The 26,174-nt window shown below is 39.1% G+C and overlaps 1 long non-coding RNA gene across 1 annotated transcript in view; it reads left to right on the plus strand.

Annotated features, from left to right (window-relative positions):
* Positions 1–26,174, plus strand: part of LOC114644561 (uncharacterized) — a 204,014-nt gene that overhangs the window by 25,375 nt on the left and 152,465 nt on the right. The window contains exon 3 of the long non-coding RNA XR_007936450.1: positions 5,447–5,485. This is a non-coding gene — a long non-coding RNA (uncharacterized LOC114644561). The remainder of the gene's footprint in view (positions 1–5,446; positions 5,486–26,174) is intronic.

Below are 26,174 nucleotides of genomic sequence, written 5' to 3' on the forward strand. Positions count from 1 at the left end.
AATAGTTCGTGCGTTCACCCGTCGCAGCACTGCTATTTCTTGAGGCGTAATCGATTAACACAAGCATCTACTGTAAGCCACTTTTAATCCTGAGAAGCGGGCCAACAATATCTAATCTCACCCTCTCAAAGGGGATGTCTAAAATAGGCATCGGTACAAGGGGTTCCCTGGCGGGCCTGTGAGCGGAAACTATTTGACGGGACATGCCTTACAAAATCACTCCACATCACAGCCCATATTCACCCAATAAAAGCATTTCAAAATGTGTTCCCTTGTCTTTTTCATGCCGAGGTGACCCCTCAAAGCATGACTGTGAGTGATTTTTAAAACCTTCTCTCTATGCTCACTTGGCACTACCAACTGCTTGATACGCCCATCACCCATGCAATCAGAAATCACCCGCTGCAGAAAACCATCCTTAAGTAAAAAATGAGGTGTTTTAAAATTCGGGTCCTCTCTCTCCCGATAATAAGAGTCATTTGCGACGTAGGTTTGTCTAAATGCAAAATCCAAGTTGTTATCGGAGCACTGTAGGCGAGTAAACTCCACCTGGATGACAGTCTCTGCTTCCTCTGTGTTTGATTCAAAATCGCACTTACCTCCCACTGCTATTTCGTCTTTGTCCAACTCCGTATTGAGTATCTGGTCTGTGGAGGCTGTTGCTTGCGACGGCATGGAAAACTTTGGCAGCTGTCTCGGGTTTTCTCTTGAGGATGATGATTCATCCTCCAGCTCACTGGACAACTCCGGTTCCATTTCAAACCCATTTCTTTAACTGACATTGTCTGTGGCGAGCCCCTCTCTATCCACTACGGGTGTAGGCCCTCTGCAGGCGGTCAAGACCCGTGGGAAGAGGGCATTCCTTTTTCTTATTAGTAGTGGCCAGGGTGAAGTGTCAGATATGGCAGTCCAAACCTTAAAGTTCCTCCCTTTAAATTTCTGGGGTCTGCTGGAGCAAGTCACGGCGGACTACACAGAGGTCACTACCAGAGTCCAACAGTGCTAAGCATTCTCGTCCAGCCAACATAATAGCAACCTTAAAATTGTCCTCCTTTAACATCTCAGGGGAAATGTAAGAGCCGCATATCTGGCCCAGACCGATAGCCATTGTTTGTGCAGGTGGGAGGTGACACTCTTGAGCCAGATGTCCCAGTTGATCACAGCAAAAGCAACTGTGTTTAGTCTGCACTATGGTGTTCACACTCTAGCGTCTTCTACTCATGGCACTGGCGACCCTGAAGGTCTGTGCTGGCTGGATCAAAAATCAGGGTCAACCCTGGATAGCCCCATTGTTTCCAGGTGGCTTGTGCCTCCTCTAATCGTTGGGTCAGATCCAACAGCGAGTGGAAATCGTTCTGCAGCATTTCCTTACAGAGTCTCTCGTCTATCCCTGATAGGACTGCATCAATAGCGAGCTTCTCCACAATGTGTTTGAAAGGGTCTCCATGGATCCAGCTTTGAATCAGGTCTACTAAGCCCTGGATCTGTCCTCATACAGGATGATCCTGATCAATATGCCACGGCCGAAACTGGCACCCCTTGACTCACAGCCGTGCGGAGGAGAATCTGTTGCATCATGTAGTCATAATTATCAAGCCTTTCAGGGGGGACATTACATATGGCTTGGAGGGCTTCTCCGGTTAAAAATAGGGCTAAAATAGCTATCTAGGCTCCCCTGTCTTAGTGCATCAAAGTTGACATATGTTCTAAGCAGAATAGGAAACACTCAGGGTCATCTGATAGAGCCATCTTTGGCAGCACATCTCATGGCCATGCCTAACCAGCGGCGACCGCCGGAGCCTCATCTTAATTGGTTTTTGCTGTAATTCTTGGGGATCCATTGGTTCAAGGACCCCACTCCTGGTACCATGTGACGTGTGAGTCCCTGTCTTGCACCCCAAAACACAAGGCTGAAACTCAGTACTTTAGCAAAACCAACTTTATTCAGCTTGAAACAGGAACAGCACAGTTATTTATTGTAGCGGGATCTGCTATTGTCCTATACACAGACACAGCAATCAGGCAGGGTCGTGGTCAGGTTAGTGGCCAAGTAATCCTGTTCCTTGCATTTATAATGTTCCTTTCATCACCCATTGATGGCAAGCGCTTACAGCATGACTGTGATCAACTCACATCTACTTTAGCTGCAAACTGCTAAAGCATTGGGAGCCCGCGGTTTCCCCGGCAATGGATAAGCTGTCTTCCCTAGATGCGGTGATTGCGTTTTGGGAAGCTCTTTGGCATGTCGTCCCGTTGGGGGGGGTCCCAAATGAGTTTAGAAACCGTACAATATACACTGAACATTTTATATGCAAAACCATTGTGATAAATGGAAGGATGACTGGAGTCCCAAAGAAAAGTTGGGGTGCCAACCAGACCATCCCATTGAATGCAATAGTCCACAAAACTGAACACAGATACACGCTTGGTGGCACAACAAAAATCAGGCTTTTTAATTGCAGTCTCAGCCAACTAGGCACATTAGAAAAAGGACATCGTCTGAGCGGGTCAGTCACAGAGAGTTGTGTCATGTGGAGGTTTCTCCCTAAAGTGAGATGTTCTTTTCTGTGATTGTATAAATTTTATAGTATCTCAGTCCGCAATGGCAGGGCCTCTGGGACACTGGTGGTGGGGAGCTTTGTTGCCCTCTATGGGCAGTTTCTCGGTGCTGTGGATACCAAAACAGATGACAAGGCTAGTGACCACACCCCCTCTAGTCCTCGCGCAGTATGATGACACACGTAATAGAGTCCGGATGGTGATCCTCAGGGACCCATACATAACACCTTATACGCAAAGTTATGGAAAGCTGCTGTACAAGACATATACATAATGCACAACTCTGCATTAACCACAAGAATTACCTAACACAGGATACAGGGAATAACTGTCCATAAAACATTAACTTTTTTTGCTAAGAAACTCAAAATGAGATCGATCATGTCTCAATCCATACCTTGCATTTTCGATTCAGCATCAAGAGTCACTTGCCAAATCAGGGATCTCAGGTTCAGGAGTAAATCTGAACAGAATCAGGAGCAAAATAACAGATTTAGCTTGCCAGAGAAGTGATTGACTGTTAACAATATTCTTCTTCTCTCTAATGACTGTTGAACTACACCACATTATCTATAGGGCTGTTCATCTGCTTCACTGTATTATTCAGTAGATCTTTACTTATATTACAGTTTAGATTTAACATACAAAACTGTATATGTAAAGTTATGTAAAGCTGCTTAATTTGTTTACTTCATAAAGTGACTTGTGATGGTACAGTATATGAGTAGTGTAATATAAAGTAAAATAAAAATTTGATTGATTGACAGGCCTTGACAGCTGATATTATCTGAGCATATAGTTTATAGCTGTTTAGTTTAAAAATATTACATGAAGTGGCAAGTTTATGTGCTTAAGTGTTCTAGAAGTAATTAAGGATGTTTTTTTAACAATTCACAAGAAGGTTCATAGAACCTTAATGCCAAAAATGAAAATTTACCAATAATTAAAAAAAAAAAAACTTAAAAAAAGCTGGAAATATAAATGGCTTACCATTTAATCAATAACAGTATTTTAAACTGAAGTTTAAAATGTATTCAAATTACTTAATCCCATTGATGTCATATTTGATACTGGGAATAACTGCGAGTTTTGTGCGATTGAAAACACTATAGATATGATATTTGAAGCAATTTAATAAAATTTATTACTTCAGCAATTTCTGTAGCTGCAGGACAAGTAAACTTTGTAGTCCATCAATAAGATTAACAACATGACATAGTAAACTGTAAATTATTCCACTGCACCATATTTCATGACAATATTACTGTTAAATATAAATAAGTTGATTTGTGTCCAGCTTCTCTGATAAGGCTGCTCTGGTGACAGTACCTCAAGAAGAAGAGGGGTGGAAGAGGAACGCTAGTATACAAGCGTCCTCTAAGAATCAGCCTAGATTTTCGTTACTAATTTTATGTTTTTCCATATATAGAAATACAAACCAATTACGGCAATGATACCTAAGCCTTCTACATTCGTAGGTTTTTGAAATGCTAAAATAATGTGTCCCACCAAGGCAACATCAATATATAAAAATTTGTTCAGTAAGAAAACTATTGACAATTAAAGCCAATCATTAAGAACAGTAGGCCAGTGATTTTGAACCAGTGTGGAGCACAGCACCACCCAGTGGGCCTTAACAGTATTGCTTAAATGAAGGAATTGCAAGATGACTGCTTAAAAGCTATCCATCCATTTTCTAAATCCACTCTGCTACTTAATCAACACAGTAACCCATCACAAAAACAAGCAATAGATCAGGTTTTTAAAGAGCAAATGTGAAGAGAGTGATTCTTCAGAACCAGCTAAGTTAATAAAATGTGTGGTCTAAAAATGCAACCCTGAATACATCAAATATGTATTCACAATGGCAGGCAGCAATGCTAAACAAATGCACAGTGTGCTTTAAAACCATCAAAGATGACTTGACATTTAAACACAAAACATATTGGGTATGTTGGAAAAACTAAAGAATATTTTCAAAGAAATTAAGACGGGTTGTGACACAACAGAAACCCATAGGTATGTTAACAACACACTTGGAAGCTGTTTTCAAAGCTCAATACATAATAACTTATCAAAAAGCTTTTATTAAGAAATCCATCACAATAGGAGAGGATCTAATCGTGCTTAGTGCACTGGATGTGTGTTGAGAGGTAATGGGGGAATATGCGGCACCTAAAATATAGTCCATACCACTATTGAACAACACACTGAGACTGAGAATTTATGATTTGGGTGGTGAAACAGAAAGTCAACTTGTGGAGAGAATAAAGGCAAACACTTATTTTGTCATACACCTGGATGTGTCCACAAACTTCGGCAATGCAGTTTTATTGTTGGCTTTTGTGAAAAATAGATGGCATGACAATCTTCAAGAAGATATTTCTTTTTGCAAGGAACATCTGACCAAAACAATGGCAGAAGAGATAGTACAATGTATTGATGATTACTTCACAGAGAAAGGAATCATTAAGAAGCATTGTGTGGGCGCTTGCACCAACAGCGCTGCATCAATGATGGATATACATTGTGATGATGTCAAACAAATTCAAGAAAGGGCACTGGAGACAAAGTGCATACACTTTCATTCATTAACATAATGTCACTACAACAGTGTGATGTCATGACAGTTGTGGTGAAGACTGTCAACTACATAAAGAAACGTGCAATTCATTAAAGAAGTTTTGCTCTTCAGTGTGAGAGAATGGATATCGATTATTTGCAGTTCTTGTCTGCTCTATCTCTCTCTCTCTCTTTCTGTTTTTTTTCTTTTCTGTTACTGTATTTAATAGGAATTGTGTTATTCTAGTAATCAAATGACATTTTTAGTTATGTGTCTTATCAATGACTGATTGATTATATGTCATTTTCTCTTTTTATATTATAGGTCAGTATTACAAGTGGTTGGACAGATTTTATGGAAGTGGTGAGTTTAAATTAACACGTTCTGTCTTTACCACATCTGCCATATCAGTACTGCATTTTAACTTGGAATTGTGCAATTTATCAATTATTAGATGTGCTAACCATCTAAGATGGGACAAAATGCAAGTAATTAATGTAAAGTTCAGAGGTAACATTTGCAGTGCACCATCTATTTAGATGTATTTTGTAATTCATGTAGTGATAAAATACATTATGTTTGTCATTCTAACAGATGGCGTGTCACAAACATAATAAAATCATTGCATTTGTCACTCCAACCGATGGTGCATCACAAACATTTGTAATAATAAAATGCACTGCATTATTCATTCCTGCAGGTGGCTCATTACAAACATTAGCACTACTTTTACGAAACCCATACCAAATGGTTTATAACAGAGACATAGCAACTGGAAGGACACACATAAATACAGACGCAGACACTTGTCCTTTTATTAAGGTGGATAAGCTGATTTTTATTCATCCAGCAGTTACTTTCTGTTGGGATATATTAATGTTTGCAGTGCAGTGCCATGTGTCCGTACAGATGCACAGACAGTTGTCCTTTTATTAGGATAGATTATTTTGTTTATGAATATCCATCCATCCATCCATCCATTTTCCAACCCGCTGAATCCGAACACAGGGTCACGGGAGTCTGCTGGAGCCAATCCCAGCCAACACAGGGCACAAGGCAGGAACCAATCCTGGGCAGGGTGCCAACCCACCGCAGGATGTTTATGAATATGATGTAGAATTTGTATGTGTTGTTCAAATAAAACCCCTTTCTTTAATTTTGGACTTCTTAATACAGCAGTTAAAGCAATACCAAACAGCCATAAAGAAAACAGAGGAAAGTGATTACAAATAAGAGATGGTTCACAGACATTTAGACAAGCTAAAACATAAACCAATCCTAAAATTTACAAGAGTTTAATGACTAAAACAAAAATATACCAAAAATTTCAATTGTACTTACTAGATTGTATTTTGAAAGGAGCACACACTCCCTTGAAAAATAGTTTTTTGTGTGTCTTACTCAACTGAAAGACTACAGGCACATAAACCTCAAAGCAGGTGTTTGAAGGAAAACATACCCTAGGAAAAATAACCCTTATCTTTACTGTAAATGCTTTTTTAACCTTTTAAAACAAAGATCTAGGTAGGCAGCACATTATTAATGGTCTCAATGGCCCCTTCTTTTTTCTTGTCCCCAATAACCAAAACATTCCTGGTTGTTTTAAAATCTCATGCTTAACTCTCAGCTCTGCCTTGTCCAGTAGTGGCCTCTGAATGTTTACATTGGAAAGTGGCCTAGTCCTAAAACTAACACATTTTTATACGTTTCGTAGTACAAGCTAAAATACTTTTGTATTTATGTATGAGTAGAAGTCAGATCTTTATATAAATAAATAAAAATAACAAAATAAATCACAAATATGTCCACACAACCATTTAAATTATGAATTTGCATTGATGTATTTATTTCTTGTTATATTTGTTGCACACTGCATAATCAAATCTGAAAATGAGATCAATTCACAATTTAATCTTCTATTTCAATTGTTAATGTTTGAGCTTTTCAGAATGAGGTAATTCCTTTTTTATGGCACCTGATGTTTTGAATTATTTTGGGTTTTGCAGTGTTTGTGAAATATTAATTTTAGAATTGAATTAGGCTTACAATAACTGAAATGCATGTAAGCTTTATAAACTTAAAAAGAAATACTCATGTTTTACTCCAGCAAATGTTTTCTATTTTAATTTACCTTGTACCTCTTGGAAAATTATTCTTCCACTATAATGAAACCCTTTCTTATTGTGTTATGGTATGTAGTGTAGGTGTTATTCTGGGTTCAGGGTCTTCTTAAGAGCACCTTCATGAGTATACAACATTTTATTAGGTGACTATGTCAGAAGGTATCAAAATGGTCTCATACTAATTAACATGATCATAGAGTACCTTAATTATGGTCTGCCTTAAGATTATTTTATTTGCAGGTTAATGTACTGTAGCTGTAGTGAGTTATGTCAAAAATTCATAGGCAGTTCTGAAAGGCATTTTCATTCTGTGGTCATTGTTGTCATGTCACAGCACTAGAAGAATTTGTTTGTACCATGGCCAGCCAATGATTTCTGTGAAATATATTTGCTCTTTCAAAATAGATGTTCATTTTTTCATGGTATTGTCATTTTTCTTCCATTCCATTAAGAAATTTGTGTTATGCCAAGTGGTGTTTCTCATTCAGCCAATTATAGTTAAGTATGGACATGTGCCTGAGTATAACCCTCAGTGTACTGCTGACCTATCTGAGTTTGATACTATCTTCATCTGATGTTGCCGGAACAAATAGTTTCTATCCTTTCATGATTCTTATTTTCAATCCCATGTTCATCTTTCTTTTCTGACATTTGCTTACTTACACGCTAGTTTTGAAAACTGAAAGCAGCTCTACTGGACTTTGCCCAGACACCAAACACCTGCCTTTTTATTTCCAGATGACCTCTTCTGCAGAGAAAAACTTTGAATAGAATTTATATTGTCTGAGTCTTTTCAATGTATATCTCAAATGAAAGATAACATCACCCAAACTTTTTAATTATTTAGTACTAGCTGTGTAAGCCCATGCTGTAAAACGTCAGAGCTCCCAGAAACCGTGGATTCTGGCACTTCAATCAATTAATCCCATCGGTTGAGCATTAGCGGCTAAACAAGTTTCTCTTTTCTTGGCGGTTTCACTTTGGCAACAGAGTTGCTTTCTTTGAGCTTCATGCTGTAGCCTTGGACTTCTGGGCCGGACAGACACACACACCCACTTCCAGGTGTAGATGTTTATATATAAGATGAACTAAGACTGTCATGCCCACTAAATTACAAAAAAATGCATTGACAACGTTTTGGAAAAGTGCAGGTGCATTGGCAAGCCCATATAGCATTATTTTATGCTCATTGTGGGCAGAAGTAGTGTGCGAGAGAGACACACACATACACAGGTGCGTACAAGAAAGAGAGGGCTGGACACATAAGGCAGAGAAGTTGTTATTTTCACTTCTGTTTACACTTTTCTTGGTGGTTTATTAAATTACTGATTTTTTCAATTTTTCATTTTTTTCCCTGTGCTTAAAACTCATTAAAAAAAGTGTTTTTAGCGAGTGGTTGGTAGCGCTATAGCGCGAACTCTTGCAGTGTTAGTTTTCTCTGTTGTTCAAGGTTTTCTCAGTGTTATTCAATGTTTTTACATTTAGTTTACTATTACGCTGTGCATTCTATGGTATAATTAACTATATTTGTGCTTAAAAACTTAAAAAAATATATATTTACATACAGTTCGTATGGTCTGGAATGGATTAATTGTATTTACATACAATCCTATTGGGGACATTGCTTCGGTTCCACTGTATAGCTAAGAAAGTTCTATTTCATGTTAACTTACAGGGGATAAAAGATTATACCATATTCTAAGTATCTATTAAAAACTTTTATTCTATTGAAAATAAGCAAACACTTAAGTGAATTTAACATAAACATTAATATAGCCCCTGTATAAAACAAAATCAAGTTGCCCTCATCTCCAAACTGTGATCTCCTCCCAGGTGTACTTCGCTCCATGCCTAATCCTGACAATAAGATCCCTTTGCAGCTTTACACTCTTCCCTTTGTTGCGACCAGGGTTGACCCCGGTATTCGGCCCGGACCACCCACATTTCTCATTTGCTCACCCTATAGCTTAGGTTTTGTACATTTTTTTCCTGAAATGAAAATTAGCTTCTACTGCATATGTGCATTTTAATGCACAACTCCTTTGATTAAAATATCAGTTGATTATAAACTTATACAGCAAAATCACTAGAAAAGTTCATTTAACTCTTAAAACGTTTTTAAAAAGCACATGCATAACAAGATTTAGAGAATAAGATAGACTTAAAATGTTGCCAATGACAGCTACTCAAAACACATGTTATTAACAGGAGCCTGCTATCAACTACTAACATTGCGTTAGCACTTCTGTTAGAGCTGCACTAAATCGATTCATATGATTCACTGAAAAGAGTAGTTCAGAAAGAATGAATTATTTTAGGAATCGTCCATCACTAGGCTGTTGGTCTTAGTCTTGTTGGAGGGAAACATGAACAATATCTTGACAAACAGCAATATTAGGGTTTGTTAGTGAAAGGAAACAACTAGAACTGCAAAATAAGTCTGATGTTGGCATTGAAAATTTTGGTGATGCCAGAATGGCGAGTGGAAACCCTGCCTCTAGCTGTGTTCACTTTACTGATGCGTGTGCTACCAATGCTGTTACTGAATGTGCTGGAAAATCTGCAACTGTCCAACCACCAAACACTAAAGAATCAGCCAGGTCACGGATTTGTCTGATATCTATGAGCCACCAATTCAGTCTGTATTACAGTTTCCAACTTCTGTTAAGACGCACAGCTTTGCAACTCATTGATACAGCGGATAATAGTGTGTGGGGGGAATATGGAATATCAAAAGATGTGATTTTTGTAATAATCCAGTTGAGGACAGATTCACTCATTTTTTATTTAACAGTAATAAAAATAACATTAGGCCTACCCTTCTATGAAATCTAGGCACCACTACTGATCACTACTGAGAAGGATGGAAAAGGTGATTATTGTGTATAGGAGCAACAGGTTTTATACCTTGAACTGTGTTCTGCATAGGCTCCACATTTGAAGTACCCTAAGTTCTTGTCTATAAGCCGCGGCTTATCTAAGGAAAAAAGTTGTGAAAATGAAAAAATAGAATATCGGCTTATACATAAGTCCGGTTTATACAGTAATCCCTCCTCCATCGCGGGGGTTGCGTTCCAGAGCCACCCGCGAAATAAGAAAATCCGCGAAGTAGAAACCATATGTTTATATGGTTATTTTTATATTGTCATGCTTGGGTCACAGATTTGCGCAGAAACACAGGAGGTTGTAGAGAGACAGGAACGTTATTCAAACACTGCAAACAAACATTTGTTTCTTTTTCAAAAGTTTAAACTGTGCTCCATGACAAGACAGAGATGACAGTTCCGTCTCACAATTAAAAGAATGCAAACATATCTTCCTCTTCAAAGGAAACAGAGAGGAAAGCAAACAAATCAATAGGGCTGTTTGGCTTTTAAGTATGCGAAGCACCGCCGGTACAAAGCTGTTGAAGGTGGCAGCTCACACCCCCTCCGTCAGGAGCAGGGAGAGAGAGAGAGAGAAAAACAAAGTCAAAAATCAATACGTGCCCTTTGAGTTTTTAAGTATGCGAAGCACCGTGCAGCATGTCGCTTCACGAAGCAGCTGCACACAGAAGGTAGCAACGTGAAGATAATCTTTCAGCATTTTTAGACAAGCGTCCGTATCGTCTAGGTGTGCGAACAGCCTCCCTGCTCACACCCCCTACGTCAGGATCAGAGAAAGTCAGCGCAAGAGAGAGAGAGAGAAAAGTATGTTGGGTAGCTTCTCAGCCATCTGCCAATAGCGTCCCTTGTATGAAATCAACTGGGCAAACCAACTGAGGAAGCATGTACCAGAAATTAAAAGACCCATTGTCCGCAGAAATCCGCGAACCAGCAAAAAATCTGCGATATATATTTAAATATGCTTACATATAAAATCACAATTTAAATGACCGCTACGCGCGCGTGTTGACTCAGCGACGCCCAGAGCAGAAAGAACGCGCTCCGGCCGCTCCAACCGCGCCATGCGGGGAGTGAGAGAGACGGCAATATCTCACACTCTCTCCCCCCTTAAAGAAATTAAATGGGTGCGAGTGAGACCACTGACCTCCCTCCCTTCTATTAGTTATAGGTTATAGTACGTTCGGCTTATCCATGAGTCCGGCTTATCTATGATAAGATTTTATTTTAAAAATTCGTATGATTTTTGGTCTCCAGCTTATACACGAGTCCGGCTTATAGACAAGAACCTAGGGTAATTGGTGGATGACTGGATTAATGATAAATTGGTGAAAGCAGGGCATAAAAAAATAGATTTAGGACAGGATTTGTTTTTCATTGGAAGCCAGGCCGATGTGGATTCATTAATTACTGTTGATTTCCAAGATTATTATGTTAATATTTGCTACCCAGTAGTGAAATTTAAAGTTAGATAGTGTTATAACACCTTCTACTTGAGATCTTTTTAGAGTCGCCTTTTATGTGGCTATTTTGAATTCTAAATGAATGATGTCATAATTGAGTGTAATTTCTTAAAGAATGATTTGTTTATGAATACAGTGTATGGATACTCAGAATATAGAAGCTTAGGAGGATGTTCATTTTAACACTGCCAATTCACCCTGCTAAGGTGAGAAGGAAGTTGAACAATCTGTTAACATCTTGTGTTAGTTTATCCATAGTATTTCCAAAATTGTATTGAAAGAGATCTTTACATTTTCTTCTAATGTTTATCCCCACATATTTAATCTCTTTTGATATTATAAGTGAATAGCTATAAAATTTAATATGAAGTGTTAGATAATTTCTTGGGAATTTTGAAACCAGCCATCTTATGAAATTCCCCTAACATGTCTAAGACAAATGGTAGAGATAATATTGCATCTGATATACTGCCAACGTCTTGACGGCTAATGTAAAAATCATTGGGTGCTCTTGTTGAGTAACTGATTCTAGTATGAAGTAATCTGTTTTTAATGCTGACTAAGACTTCTGGACTAGTATAAAGTAGTTTAATACATGCAAATATATTTGGGCCAAACCCAAATCTGTGTATCGTCATAAATAGATACTTCCATCCGACTCTTTCAAAAATGCTTTCTGCGTCCAAAGACAATAAAACCTCTGATGAGTCAGAATTTGTGGGCAAGTATGTTATAATACACAAGCACTGAAGGTCTGAAGCTGAATGCCTGCCTTTAATAAATCTGGTTTGGTCTTGTGACATTACTGAGGGAAGTACTTTCTTAATTCTTCGAGCTAAGACTTTCACTAATATCTTAAAGATGTACTACAATGTGTATCATGTAGACCCATTTCACTCCTGAATTAAGTTATTTTTCTTTGGAAAAACAGTTATTAGTGCTTGACAGAGTGTTTTGGGTACTATTTTGCTTTCTTATGCTTCTATAAAAGTTGTTAATAATAGTGGAGCCAACTTGGTTTACATTTTTTTAATAAAACTCATCTGGGTAGCCATCAGGGCCTGCAGCTTTCTCACTTTGGAGTGAGTTTATGCCATCCTGTATTTCTAAAAACATCAGTGGTTTTTCAAGGTCTTCTGCACTCCAACTATTGAGTTGTAATATTTGTGTTTTATCAAAAGCTCCTTAGCTTACATCTCATCTCCTTTACACTGAGAAGAACATAAGGACTTGTAGTAATCCTTAAATGTGTTAGTTATCTCTTTATGCTCCATGATTTTATTTCCATTTTCTTTGGTGATTTCTGTTACTGCATTGCAAAGGCCCTGGTTGTGGATTTGTTGATCTAGAATTTTATTAGCCTTCTGCCCATGTTCATAATAATGATGTTGCGATTTAAAGATGACTTGTTCAATTTCTCTTGTTGTTAAGAGGTTAAATTGTGATTGTAAGGCCAGTCTTTTCTTATAGAGAACCTCACTGGCATATTCTTGACATCTCTGTAGTCTGTTCTGATGCCTTCTTAGTCCCTTGTTTGTTCTAGACAAATATGAAATTGTAACGGCTGACCCTTTACCCAGCCAGCAGCTACACTTCCAAGACCTGTGGCCTGGATAAATTACTGAGGCTAATCTATAAATACCAAGCCGTACCTCTAACAAATAAACTTTTCCCCACAATCGATGGTTTAAACATAAGCACAAATAAAAGCGGATATGTCAAATAAATGGATATATTACATAGAACACAACAAAACACTACTGCACATTCCCCACGTAGAATATATGTGTATATCCCTCCACCAAAGCAGCAACGTGACAACACCATATATATATGCAATAACAAACCCTCCCTTGTCCCAGTAACATACAACGAACACAAAACACGAATAAAAATGAATGAATACGGAATATGCCAATGATAGTGAACTTGAGTCCAAGTATACAACTGTCCTGAATGCGGATGACTGGTCAACAGATAAGTGATGTGTTTGTATTTCCTGGAAAAAATGGAGCAACCTCACTGTGAGTCCTCGGTGTACAGTGGATGATGTAGTCCAACCCCTGGGTCTCTGGTGATGTTTGATTTGAAGTAAGTCCGGCAGAATGAAAAACAAACTGGTTACAAAAGCGCGATGTGGAAAACAGCAGGTAAAGTTGGATCGTTGTCGTGAAAATGAAATCTCCGTCTTTCTCCTCTCTTCTCCCCGTTCTCTCCTGATTGTTTATATAGTACTGAGCTGGATGTAATTGATTAATTGTAAACAGGTGTTTTCCATCTTGGAGCTGCGGTCTCTTTCCATCATCCGCCCCCCCTGTATTTACGGGGACGACATTCACTGACGCACACATAAACAGCAAATGGGACAATGGAAACAAAACGCACTCAGTACAAACATTGAAAAACACTATTACTATGTAGCCCCACTACAAAATTATCTGTCTTCTTAAAGCAATCATCATCATGTTCCAGAATGTTCTTGCAGAAACCACTGAGACCGTTGGTCTCCAAAGAATAATCAATCTGATTGGAGATGAATTTTGTTAAATTTTTGCTTTCCAACAACAGGGGACTAAGATGCCAGTTGTGACTCAAGCATGTAGGGCATAGTGAATTAAGCTCCAGAATGATAGGAGAGTGGTCAGAGATCACAATGGCATCATACTTGCAAGATTTGGTTGTTGCCAAATAATTATTATCAATGAAGAAATTATCACTTCTTGAGAAGTTGATGCACAGGCAAGACGAAGGAATATTCTCCTGAGTTTGGGTATAAAAGTATCCATGGATCTGATAGATTGGGATCTGTAATGAATTGTGAAATTTACATTTACAATATGTTTATTTGCTTAGCAAATTTGCTTGTATACAAAATGACTTGGAAAACATAATCGAGTAACATTAATCTGGAGAATTGTTTGGGAGTAAGTGCTACAGGACAAGGTGACAAAATTGATTATCAAAAGTGGAGATCTCTGAACAAAAATGCAAGTTAGATGAGTTCCAATTACAAAATAATAAAATCAAACAGCTAGTTAAACAGAAATTCACCAAATAAGAGAATCTTCAAGACTTCTTAAACATATTGAGGGAGTCAGAATTTCTAATGGAGGTGGGTAGCTCGTTCCACCAGCTTTTAGCTAAATATTATAAGAGTGTGGACTGAGATTCAATACCACACAGAGGTGGCATCATCAGATATTCATCAGCAGACCTAAGTGGTTGAGAAAGTGCATAGGACCTCACAAATGTGTTCATATATATAAATGCTGATCCATTAACTACTTTGTACGCAGGCATCAAGGATTTGAACTTAATGCATGCTGCTACAATAAGCCAGTGTAGTAATCTAAAGAGAAGAGCGATATCACCCAGTGTCAGCTGATTGAACACCAGATGTGCCACTACATTTTGAATCACCTCCAGCAGCCTGGTGACACATGTTGGTAGTCCTATCAGCAGTGAGTTGTAGTAGTCAAGAGGTGACATGACGTAACCTGGACCAGGAGTCATGCTGTAAGCTCTGTTAGATACAGTCAGCTCTTGCAGATGTTGTTTAGAGTGAATCTGCAATACTGAGAGACCATAGCAACATGGTCCTAGAAGAACAGCTGGTCATTAATAATGAACTGGAGGTGTGGCTATGTCCAGATGCCTTTCTGATCGCTGCGTGTGGACTGTGTTTTTATTTAATATTTTATTTACTTTTTACCATCTTTCATGTCAACAATGGGTTTAGTAGTTTATGAGAGTGCAATGCTTCAGAACATTGGAAATTAAGTTTCACACTTGGCTTCTGAACTTTTTAAACCCACTCCATCGTAGCTGGCTGAGATACTCTGGAGTGTGGACAAGGGGGCACCCACACTGGAATCCAAAACAGACTGAGGAAATGAGCCCATCGCTCTCCACTGCCCAGTATTCTGCTCACAAACGTACAGTTGCTGGACAATAGGCTGGACGATCTCAGAGCAAGAGTGATTTTCCAACAGGATGTGAGAGACTGCAATACTCTGTGTTTTACTGAGATATGGCTGACCCCCCCAGTGCCGGATCAAACGGTGACTCCATCGGACTCCTTTTTCATGTTCCGCATGGACAGAACAGCAGAGGCTAACAAATCTAAAAGTTGGCGAGTCTGTTTCATGGTTATCGCCAAGTGGTGCGAGGCAAAGAGCATTTCTGTTCTCTCTCACTCTTGACTCGCCTCATCTGGAATATCTAATCATCAAGTGCCATCCATTTTACCTGCCTCATGAGTTCAGCTCAGTTATCACCACAGCAATCTATATCCCACGTCATGCGAACATAGGTGTGGCTTTGTCTGAACTACACAATGTGCTTAGTGCAACTCAAAACAAACACTCAGACGCAGTGATCATTGTAGTGGGGGAATTTAATAAACCAAACCTCAGACAAGTTATGTTTAATCTTTATCAACATATTCCATGTACACCCAGAGGAGCTAAGATACTGGACAACTGCTATACATTGTAGAAGTAGGAGTACAAAACTATTTCACAAATGGTGTTTGAGAGACTATAACATTATTTTCCTCATGCTGGTATAGACGTTTTGTTTAGGAGCTCCGGTCATGAAGGAGGTAAAGTGCTGGTCTGGCCAACCAGAAGCCACGCTACACAGTATGCGCTTCATGGCATGGACTAGGACATGTATGATCATGTGCAGATGACATGAACGAGTTTGCAGAAGTAGTTTTAAGCTTTGTTGGCAGCCTTGAAAATTATATTATCCCCCAATAAAGACTTTTGCCAACCAAAAACCGTGGCTGGACGGAACTATCTGTAAGGCAAGAAATGCTCATAGTGCTGCATGTAACACAGGAGTCACTACTGATGATATGAGAGTTTACAAAGCTGCTTCATTTGGCATACAGCAGGCTATAAAATAAATAAAATGCTGGTACCGAAAGCGTGTGGAGTCATTCTTCAATCAGAGTGACACTCGCTGAATGTGGCACGGACTGCGCATAATTACAGACTTCAAAACCAAATCCAATCCGGCTGTGAGAGCCGACTCTACGTTCGCCAATGAACTTACTCCGTTCTATGCCCATTTTGAGGCTAATCATCCTAACAACAAAGATAGCTACAGCCTGATGACGGAGTGCAGTAAAGTCATCACCATCGCAGAGCAAGAAATGTGCAAGGCGCTGTAGTGGGTCAACATCAGTAAAGTGCTGGGGCCGGACAGCATCTGTGGGTGCCTGCAATGCTGCTGCACCAACCAGCTCACCAGATTTTTCACCTCCATCTTCAATGAGTCTCTGGCTCAGTTTGTAGTCCCTGTGTGCTTTAAAAGATTCACTATTGACCCAGTACCAAAGAACAACAAGCTCTCATGCCTGAATAACTACAAACATGTTGCACTGACCTCAACAGTCATGAAGGTTTTCGAGAGACTCATTAGAGTCTTCATTACAGCATCCATCTCTAGCTCCACAGGCCCACTCCAGTTCGCCTACTGTCCCAATAGATCAATGGAGGACGTAATCTCCCAAGTCCTGCATACCACCCTCAGTCACGTGGATATGAAGTATGGAAACAATGTGATATTGCTGTTCATTGACTACAGTTCAACTTTCAATATAATTGTCCACCATAGACTGCTCATCAAGCTGAGGAATCTGGGACTGAACTGCAGCCTGTGTGCCTGAGTTTTCAATTTTCTCACAGGGAGACCACAGGTGGTAAGAGTTGGTAGTTGTGCCTCCAGCATCATCACACTCAATACATGAGCTCCACAAGGCTGTGTACTCTACCCTATGTTCTATGCTCTCTACGCTCACAACTGCGTGGCCACACTCGCCCCAAATTCCATCGTCAAATTTGCTGAGGACACGGTGGTGTTGGACTTCATTTCTAACTATGCTTTGACAGCATACATGAAGAAAGTAGAGAACCTGGTGCTAGGAGAACTGCCTCCAAATGAATGTCAGCAAAACCAAAGATCTGGTGGTGGACTTTGGTAGGAGACAGCAGTAGCCCTATACCCTCCTCAGTATCAACAGGATCACTGTGGAGAGGGTCAGCAGCTTCAAATATCTGGGTCTTCACGTCACCGAGGATTGACATGGATTGAACATATTCAAGCCCAGTCCAAAAAGGCAAGGCAGCATCTTTCCCATCTGAGACAGTTGAGGAAGTTTTGGGTCTCTCTGGTGATGCTAAGGACTTTGTTACTGTGGTGTGTAAAAAGTGTCTTGACTCAGAACGTCACTTCCTGATTTGGGAACAGCTGTGCAAAAGACATTACGGAACTACAGAGAATGATATAGTCAGAACACTGCACCAGATTTGATCTACTGTCTCTGCAGGATATTTATAACAGGGGATGCAGGAGCAGAGCAACTAGGATCATCAGAGACTCCTCTCACCCTATGCTTTATTAGTATATCCACTGGCCATAAGACTTCTTGACCTGGACATGCCACCACAAATTATTTTCAGCTGGCTGCTCATTATCCATCCATCCATTATCCAACCTGCTTTATCCTTACTACAGGGTCACTGGAGCCAATCCCAGCCAACACAGGACGCAAGGCAGGAAACAATCCTGGGCCAGCCCACACACAAACACACCCAGCACACTTTAGGGACAATTTAGAATCGCCAATCCACCTAACCTGCATGTCTTTGGACTGTGGGAGGAAACCGGAGGAAACCCACGCAGACATGGGGAAAACATGCAAACTCCATGCAGGGTGGACCTGGGAAGTGAACCCAGGTCTCCTTACTGCGAGGCAGCAGCACTACCACTGCACCACTGTGCCGGCTGTTCATTATAACAGAATAGAAACTGAATTCTCTACCTTACTGTATCTCAGCTGCCACCATGTCATTTAAGTCCACATTTACATTAACCAGCAAACTAGCAACTGCACATACTTTATTTTATTATTATTAGTTTTATAATATTACATTACACACTGTTCAGATCTCTGCGGTGGGTTGGCACCCTGCCCGGGATTGTTTCCTGCCTTGTGCCCTGTGTTGGCTGGGATTGGCTCCAGCAGACCCCCGTGACCCTGTGTTCGGATTCAGCGGGTTGGAAAATGGATGGATGGATGGATGGATAATATTACATTACACACTGTTCAGATCTCTGCGGTGGGTTGGCACCCTGCCCGGGATTGTTTCCTGCCTTGTGCCCTGTGTTGGCTGGGATTGGCTCCAGCAGACCCCCGTGACCCTGTGTTCGGATTCAGCGGGTTGGAAAATGGATGGATGGACTGTTCAGATCTTGTTTAAAATTGTAATGCTTATTTCAATATTTTTTGTCAATATACTGTATCACCTTAGTTTTACCCTTTAATTTAAATTTCTTTTTTAATATAATTAAATTTAATTGAAATTTTCTGTCAAGACTGATTCAAGGCACATTTCACTACATGTTGTACTTGTATAACTGTGTTGTGACAAATAAAGAATCTTGAATCTTGAACAGAGATGAGGTGCTGAACAGATGGGAGAGATGGGATAACAAGAAGGTCTGTCTTTGCCAAAGTGAGCTGGAGATGCTGTTTCTTCATCCAGTTTGCAATATCAGTAAGACATGCAGAGATTCTAGCTGATACCATGTGGTCCTCTGGAGGTAACAACAGATATAGCTGTCTGTAGACAACATAGCACAAATAAGAGAAACCATGGGACTGCTTGATAAGGCCTATTGAGGAGGTTTATAGAAAGAAGAGTAGAGGGTCCAGCACTGATTCTTGTAGCACTGTAGTGCTTGCCTGGTGCGCCAGGAAACATAGTAAGATCTGCCCATGATGTAGAACTCTAACCACAGTCCCAGTGATGTAAAGGTATATGAGGGTGGTAAGGAGGATCTGTTATTTGAGCATGTTGAAGGCATAGGAGAGATCTAGCAGGATGAGCACATATGAAATATTGATAGCTCTTGCCTGCTGTGTCGACAAAGGTATACAGAGTGGCCTTTGTGGAGTGACCTTCTTGAAGATTGTTCGATTAGTACAGAGCAATCTGTTCCATAGAAAAAAGGAAGAGACCTGGTTAGAGACTGCATGTTCCAATGTTTTAGATCAAAATGAGAGAGGAGAGGCAGGTCTTTAATTATTCACTTAAGATGGGTTGAGAGTGGGTTTGTTGGGAAGAAAATGTATTCTTTGGAAAAGAACTTAGTCTGTTTGAATAATGTAGGAAAAGTTGCTGTGCTGAGCGGGCTGTTGATGATGTGTGTAATTGAGAAATGAGTGAGAAAGAGATAGCTTGGAAACAATGTGAGGGTACAGGATCAAGTGGACAGTTAGTGGGATGAGAAGAAAGGAGGTTCAAAATGTCAGTGACAGAGAGTGGAGAGAAAGAGGAGAATACTGTGGTGTGTTCAGGAGGGAGCAGACTAGCGGGGGTGATGAGAATTGACTTCTGATGACAGCCACCTCTCTCTGAAAAAAGGTTACAAACTTGTCAACAAGGTTAATAATTCATTACATTTATATAGCGCTTTTCTCAGTACTCAAAGCGCTATCCACACAGGGAGGAACCGGGAAGCGAACCCACAATCTTCCACAGTCCCATTACTGCAAAGCAGCAGAACTACCACTGCACCGCCTGTGAGGTTGAGAGTGGAGGGGGTGCAGGGTAAGAAGAGAAGTGAACGTAGAGAACAAGCTACGAGTATCAGATATGTTGCTAATCCTGCTTTCAAAGAACTTTCACTAGCATTGGTAGTGGTGGAAGAGAAGGAAGATAGAAGAGATTCATACTTTTCCAAGTCAGCCTGGGCTTTTGACTTTCTCCATTTCTTTCAGCTGTCCTACGTTTGGTCTATAGACTGCATACAGTGTAAGATAGCCATGTGCAGAAGGGACTTTCAAGTGTGGGCCTAGAACAGAGGAGAAAGACATCGCCAAGAGAACAGAAAATTATCTTTGCAGTTTAAGATGTTATAGTTACTGTACTTGAAAACCTAGAAAGTGTAGGTTTTATTTAGGTCTGTTTTATTTTTTATTATATCTTCAATGAAAAATGTTCCAAATCCAGTCTCTTATCAGTCGGAACTGGCAAGTCTCCTGCAAAAATACTATTTTGGCCTTTATGCCTGTGAGATGGGGATATGCTTTTCAGAGGAGAACAGAAACAGCATTAAGACATGCTTCATTTAAAAAAAAAAAATTAACCATATATTGAGACAGAAGCAAGAATATAGTGACCACTTTGGGTGTACTACTGAGCCTGAAACACCAAGTACAACTCCAGAAAGCACAGTTCCGGATAAAAAATAAAGATATTTATTACACACTGACATCTTCACAGGCTCTACAGGTAATCCCCACACTGCACCATATAATATGTAATGACTCTCCTAATGATTCTAATGAAGTTCCAGGTTCTGGCAATCAAAAAAAAACCAACCTGTTCTTCCCTGGCATCTTCTCAACTTTCTTTTAAAACAGAGTTGAAACCTCTGAATGACCCTATGTTTGCCTTGAGTTAAAAGGGCTGGGGTAGGAGATGACCTCATGTCACGTGGTTTTGGCCAATTATCTGCCCTGGTCATTTCCCTTTTCTTGTTGAGTGAGCCTTTTGTCTTTATTTGTCTCCTCATTTATCTCGCTGGTGGATTAACATCCTGTGGATTTCTATGAAATAAAGGGACATTCCTTTAAGTCAAAACTGCCTTTTTGGAAAAAGGATGCTGTGCTGTTTAAGGATATGATGGCCTCAGCTGTATTTCATTTGACCCAGCACCTTCAAAGACACTGGGTTCCTGAGACTCACTATCCTTTGTAGAAACTAGAATACTTGCATTATTATATAGGCCCTTTTCACTCTGGGTTTTGACATCTGTACCTAACCTGGCTTCCACAGTCTGAGTATAGACGTCTCTGACTACAGGCATTGGTCTAGGACTGCTGGCTATATCACTCTGTTTGGCTACAGGGTCCACAGCGACTCACTTCCCTTAATTTTCTTCTGGGACCCCTTCACACTGTGTTCACTTATTCAGTACTGTACCAAAATCACTTGTACAACTGAATAGAATATTGATAACAGATCTATACCATTTCAGTGTCCTTACCTGTCCACCACTTCTAATGGTGCTCATGCTGTGCTTTAACAAAACACAGAGTGAGACAATCCTGCTGCTGAGTGCAATGAGTGCAGCACCCTAAATAGATTGTGACATGATTGCTGTTACAATGAATAGTGCAGGCCATGATAAACAGTGAGGGTTCAGCCTGTTGCCATACCAACAAACCAGTCATCATGCACAGAACCTTCAGCGTGTAGCCTGGCTGCCTTCATTAAGTTTCAAAAGAACAAAATCATAACATGCCAGAGTGTGAAAATTAAAACAGCAAAAGGCACATCTACATCTTTTGTGCACACCGTTTTACACTGTTGTTTATTTATATTTATATACATTGTGACATGAGCATGGAAACAGCTGTATGCAACGTTTTTGTGTGTAGGCACATAATATGCATGAGGCTCCTGGTCTGCCATTCTCAGAATAGGGTCAGTGCCAACATTTTTTGTCCAAAAGCTTTAAACTGAGTTTGTTCCTTCTTCTCTCAAATGAGAGATAGAGAGGAGGTTCTAGAGAAATAAAGAGACCACCCTGGCTGCCTTCATTAAGTAACAAAAGTACAAAATCATAACATGCCTGAGTGTGAAAATTAAAACAGCAGTAGGCACATCTACATCTTTTGTGCACACTTTTTCTTTAACCACAATTTTACTCTGTTGTTTATTTATATAAAGGCAGACACCTTCACTGTGTGACTTAACAGTAACGGCTGAGTCTCTGTCCAAACAAATTGGTGCACCAAATCCATCAATCATCAACTGCTCATCCTAATCACGTCCATTTGGCCAGGTTTCTATAAATGCCATAATGAAAGCGTCTCTGTAAATGGTCTAAAAGCGTGCACATGTTTGAAGTTCATCCACTTTATTTCAGAGAGACTGAACATTCCCCATTATACAGTAAGAGTTGGTAAGGGGGTCAAACTCCACACAATTTTTTCAGTAAACCTCAGATCCCTCTTCTTTCCTCACTTTATTGTTTTTTTCTTGGTTATGCCACTCTTGTAACAAGTGACTGTGTTAATAATAATGTTAAGAGTCACTGAGATATCAGGTGGTACATACATATGTTCAGGTGAGTTCCACTGGAACAGGTTGCTGTGTGCTACTGTTAATTTGTGCAGGCCGATTAGGAGGGGTAGCATGAAGACCCCAGGTTAGATGAAAGTAAATCCAAATGAAAAAGGTAAGAGTAAACATTTTGAATTAGTTTACTTTGCTGCAACACTGCTATCAGAAAAGAATGGGAATAGACAGATATAAAAGAAAGAAAGAAATATATTACAAAAGATTTAACAAAACACAGAGTGAGACAATCCTGCTGTTGGTCACTATGAGTCCAGCTCCATAATTAGATCTCTTGTGAGTTAAAGCCAAAGACACTCATGTGCCTCTGCTGCTGGCCAGATTTCACGCCTGTTTCTCTGAGAAACTGTATAGTCATGCTCTGAGATTGCACCATTAGGAGAAAGCCATGTTATGATCTGGGGTGTTTTATTTGTTGTTTTTCTGACCTCTTTTCTGTGTTTCTTGACTTTCTGTTCATCCCATTATTATTTCTTTTTCATGAGGAATCCATTTAATTTATTAATTCATTCAGTGAAGTGTATTTAGAAATGTTAAAATTAGTAAAGTTATAATGCAATATCTTTATTGTGTACTTGGGGTATCAGTGTGTTTGTTTATGGTTATTATCGTTTGTCTATGAAAAGATGACCCACAGTGCTCTTGTGTGATGCCATGTATGCAACAGTTTGAAAGGTCAGCACCGTTCAACTATCCAAGTTTATGGATAACAAAAACAAACCATGTGTGAAAGAAAACTCTGGTTTTTAATCTTTCTGATTTGATTCTTAGATTGTAATTTGTGGTTAGTGTGTTGGGTTTAAATGAAAAATAGCATTGCTGCTGCCCCATGTTTTGGTGGCTGTTGAAATTACCCATAGCATATTGGGAAGGGCCTTCATTAAAATTCACTGAACAGAGTACTGTATGTGCCAACCTCATCCTCAAGGCTAAACAGATTTAAACTGAGTTTATTCCTTCTTCTCTGTGTCAGTAAATGAGAGATAGAGAGAAGGTTCTAGAATTACAATTTTGATTAAAACAAAACATTCTTCTAGAAGGCACTAGATAAAGGTGACTCTCGTTTACATAACCAAATTATAACATTGTTTTTTTCTTTATTTTTAACAATTTTCATAAGGATTTTTAAATTTTGAATTAAAAATTGTTTATTGCAATGGTTTAATAAATTTGAGAAAGATGTAAAATTATTTGTCTTTATTTCAACCTAGTGCTGGGCGGTATGACCAAAATTCTATATCACGGTATTTTTCAAAATCGTACCGATTTCATGGTATTTGACGGTATTTTTTTTCCCATGCATGAGTTAACCACATTTTCCACTGCAATTACTGCTAAGTAATAACTCCACTGTCATGAGAATTGTACATTGTACAAAAAACATTTTAATGTGCACACAAGTATTAATAGAGGTTTGCATGGCCCCATAAAGTGATAGTTTTCAAGGAGCGGGGCACTAATGAAGAGAAGGAATCACATTGCATGACAGTTGCAGTCAAAATATAGAACCTTTTTATTGAACAAATTTTGCAAACAACTTAAACTAAAAATTTGACAACATATTTTCAACCATCCAAAGAGGCATTTAGACTTAGTAAAATATCCAGAGGTGCTTGTCAAAAGTTGTATTGCACTGAACATGCTTTAGAAAAGGAATAAATAGTAAATATTTTTTGTAAACCAACTACAGAAAGTGTTAATGTTAACAATCTCTGTCCACTGACACATTAAAGTGACTTTTTAAACAACTTTACCATCATTAAATTGCATAATATTTAAACTAATAAATAATAACAATAAAATAAATAATAGTGCAACTTCCAGTACTAATACTATTACTTCAAAAATTCAAGCCCAGGTACATTACACAGTATTCACCAAAATAAAATAAAATAAAATAAAACAAGTGCAACTTGGTGATGACATCTTTACCAACTGAACCGTCCTTAAGGCAAAATGCATTAATATGGACCTTGCTTCAAACTAAGCCATATACATAAATAATAAAACTGCAACTTGCATTTATAATACTATTTGTGGTATAGTGGGTCCACAGCTTCAAAAAAGGTATGCTACGATCGGGCGAGGAGAGAGACTGCATTTTAACCTCTATTTTAACGGATTTATTTATTATAGATTTTATCTTCACATTTCACTCATTTTATGGATTTGCCATTTATTTGGGTACTGTATTTTTCTGAACACTACACAATGGACACTTTTGGTTTTACTTTTGACTGTTTTTAACAAAAGCACTTGAGCACTTTCCACCATTCCCTGGCTTCAATGAGATTTCTCAGCTCATCTCGGTCATAACTATCGACGATGTTGGTTCAACAGACTCCCATGTGGGAAGAGGGAGTCTGGAGGGGACTAGCATTGTCACAGTATTACACAGTAACCAGATACATTACACAGTATTGAAAAAAAAAAATAAAACAAGTACAACTTGGCTTGCAGTATTATCCAGTAGTATAGAAACAGTATTCACATATTTGAACATAATGGTCCACATCCGAACTTTTAAAACCAAAGTATTTCCAGACAACACACGGCACCTTTTTTCGTCAAAAGGTCTTCAATGTCATCATGTTCAACTTTATCGTCTGCTACGGCTTCCGTTTAGGAATGTTCTCTGTCCATTTTCACCACTCAATACCTCCACTAACACATGTACTTCGTTGCATGCATGTTTAGCGGTGTAGCAGTGCAAAAGGTCCCCCCTTAAACAGTTTCCCGCTGCGCCACGTTCTGAACGTTGTTTAGGCTATTTAAACCGGTCTTCCAGTATAAGAAAAATCCATATCATAACAAAAATAAAAAACGGTTTTTGGTATGAACCGGTATACCGGCCAGCACTATTTCAACCTGCAATAGAAACAGCAAACAGCACATTAAAATGTGGAAGATTTATTTGGACAAATAACCTTTATTTTGAGAAACATGTTGTATGTTTTCTATTCATTGTGGGATATGAGAGATCTTGTGAACAATCTGTTTTTAGGATTAAAGGTAAAAGCTTCAGGGAAACTAAAGTACCTGCTTTATATGAGGGTTTGTTGGGTGCCCACATGCAGTCAAACTGTCTTCGATGTTTTATTACAGATACCTGCAATTTTAAATGAGTTTAAGCTCATGGCATTAGTTTCTTAGGCAATGGAATACCTCTTCAGTACACTCCTTGTGTCCTGTTGGTGGATGGTAAACCAGTTGAGATGGGAGGTTTGGAGCTTGTTACACCAATTATTTGTTATTACTAGAGAGTTCCTAAGCATAAAGTTCTGAACAGTGACGCAAAACCCACTAGAGGGTGAAATTCTTTCAAACACCAGCTAGGCAGAAAATGACCAACAAATTGTCTTTATAAATAAAAGGTTTTTTTCGTACAAAAAATTTGGATAACAAAATAAAACTTCCTAAAT

The sequence above is a fragment of the Erpetoichthys calabaricus genome, chromosome 12, assembly GCF_900747795.2.
Source record: "Erpetoichthys calabaricus chromosome 12, fErpCal1.3, whole genome shotgun sequence".
NCBI lineage: Eukaryota > Metazoa > Chordata > Cladistia > Polypteriformes > Polypteridae > Erpetoichthys > Erpetoichthys calabaricus.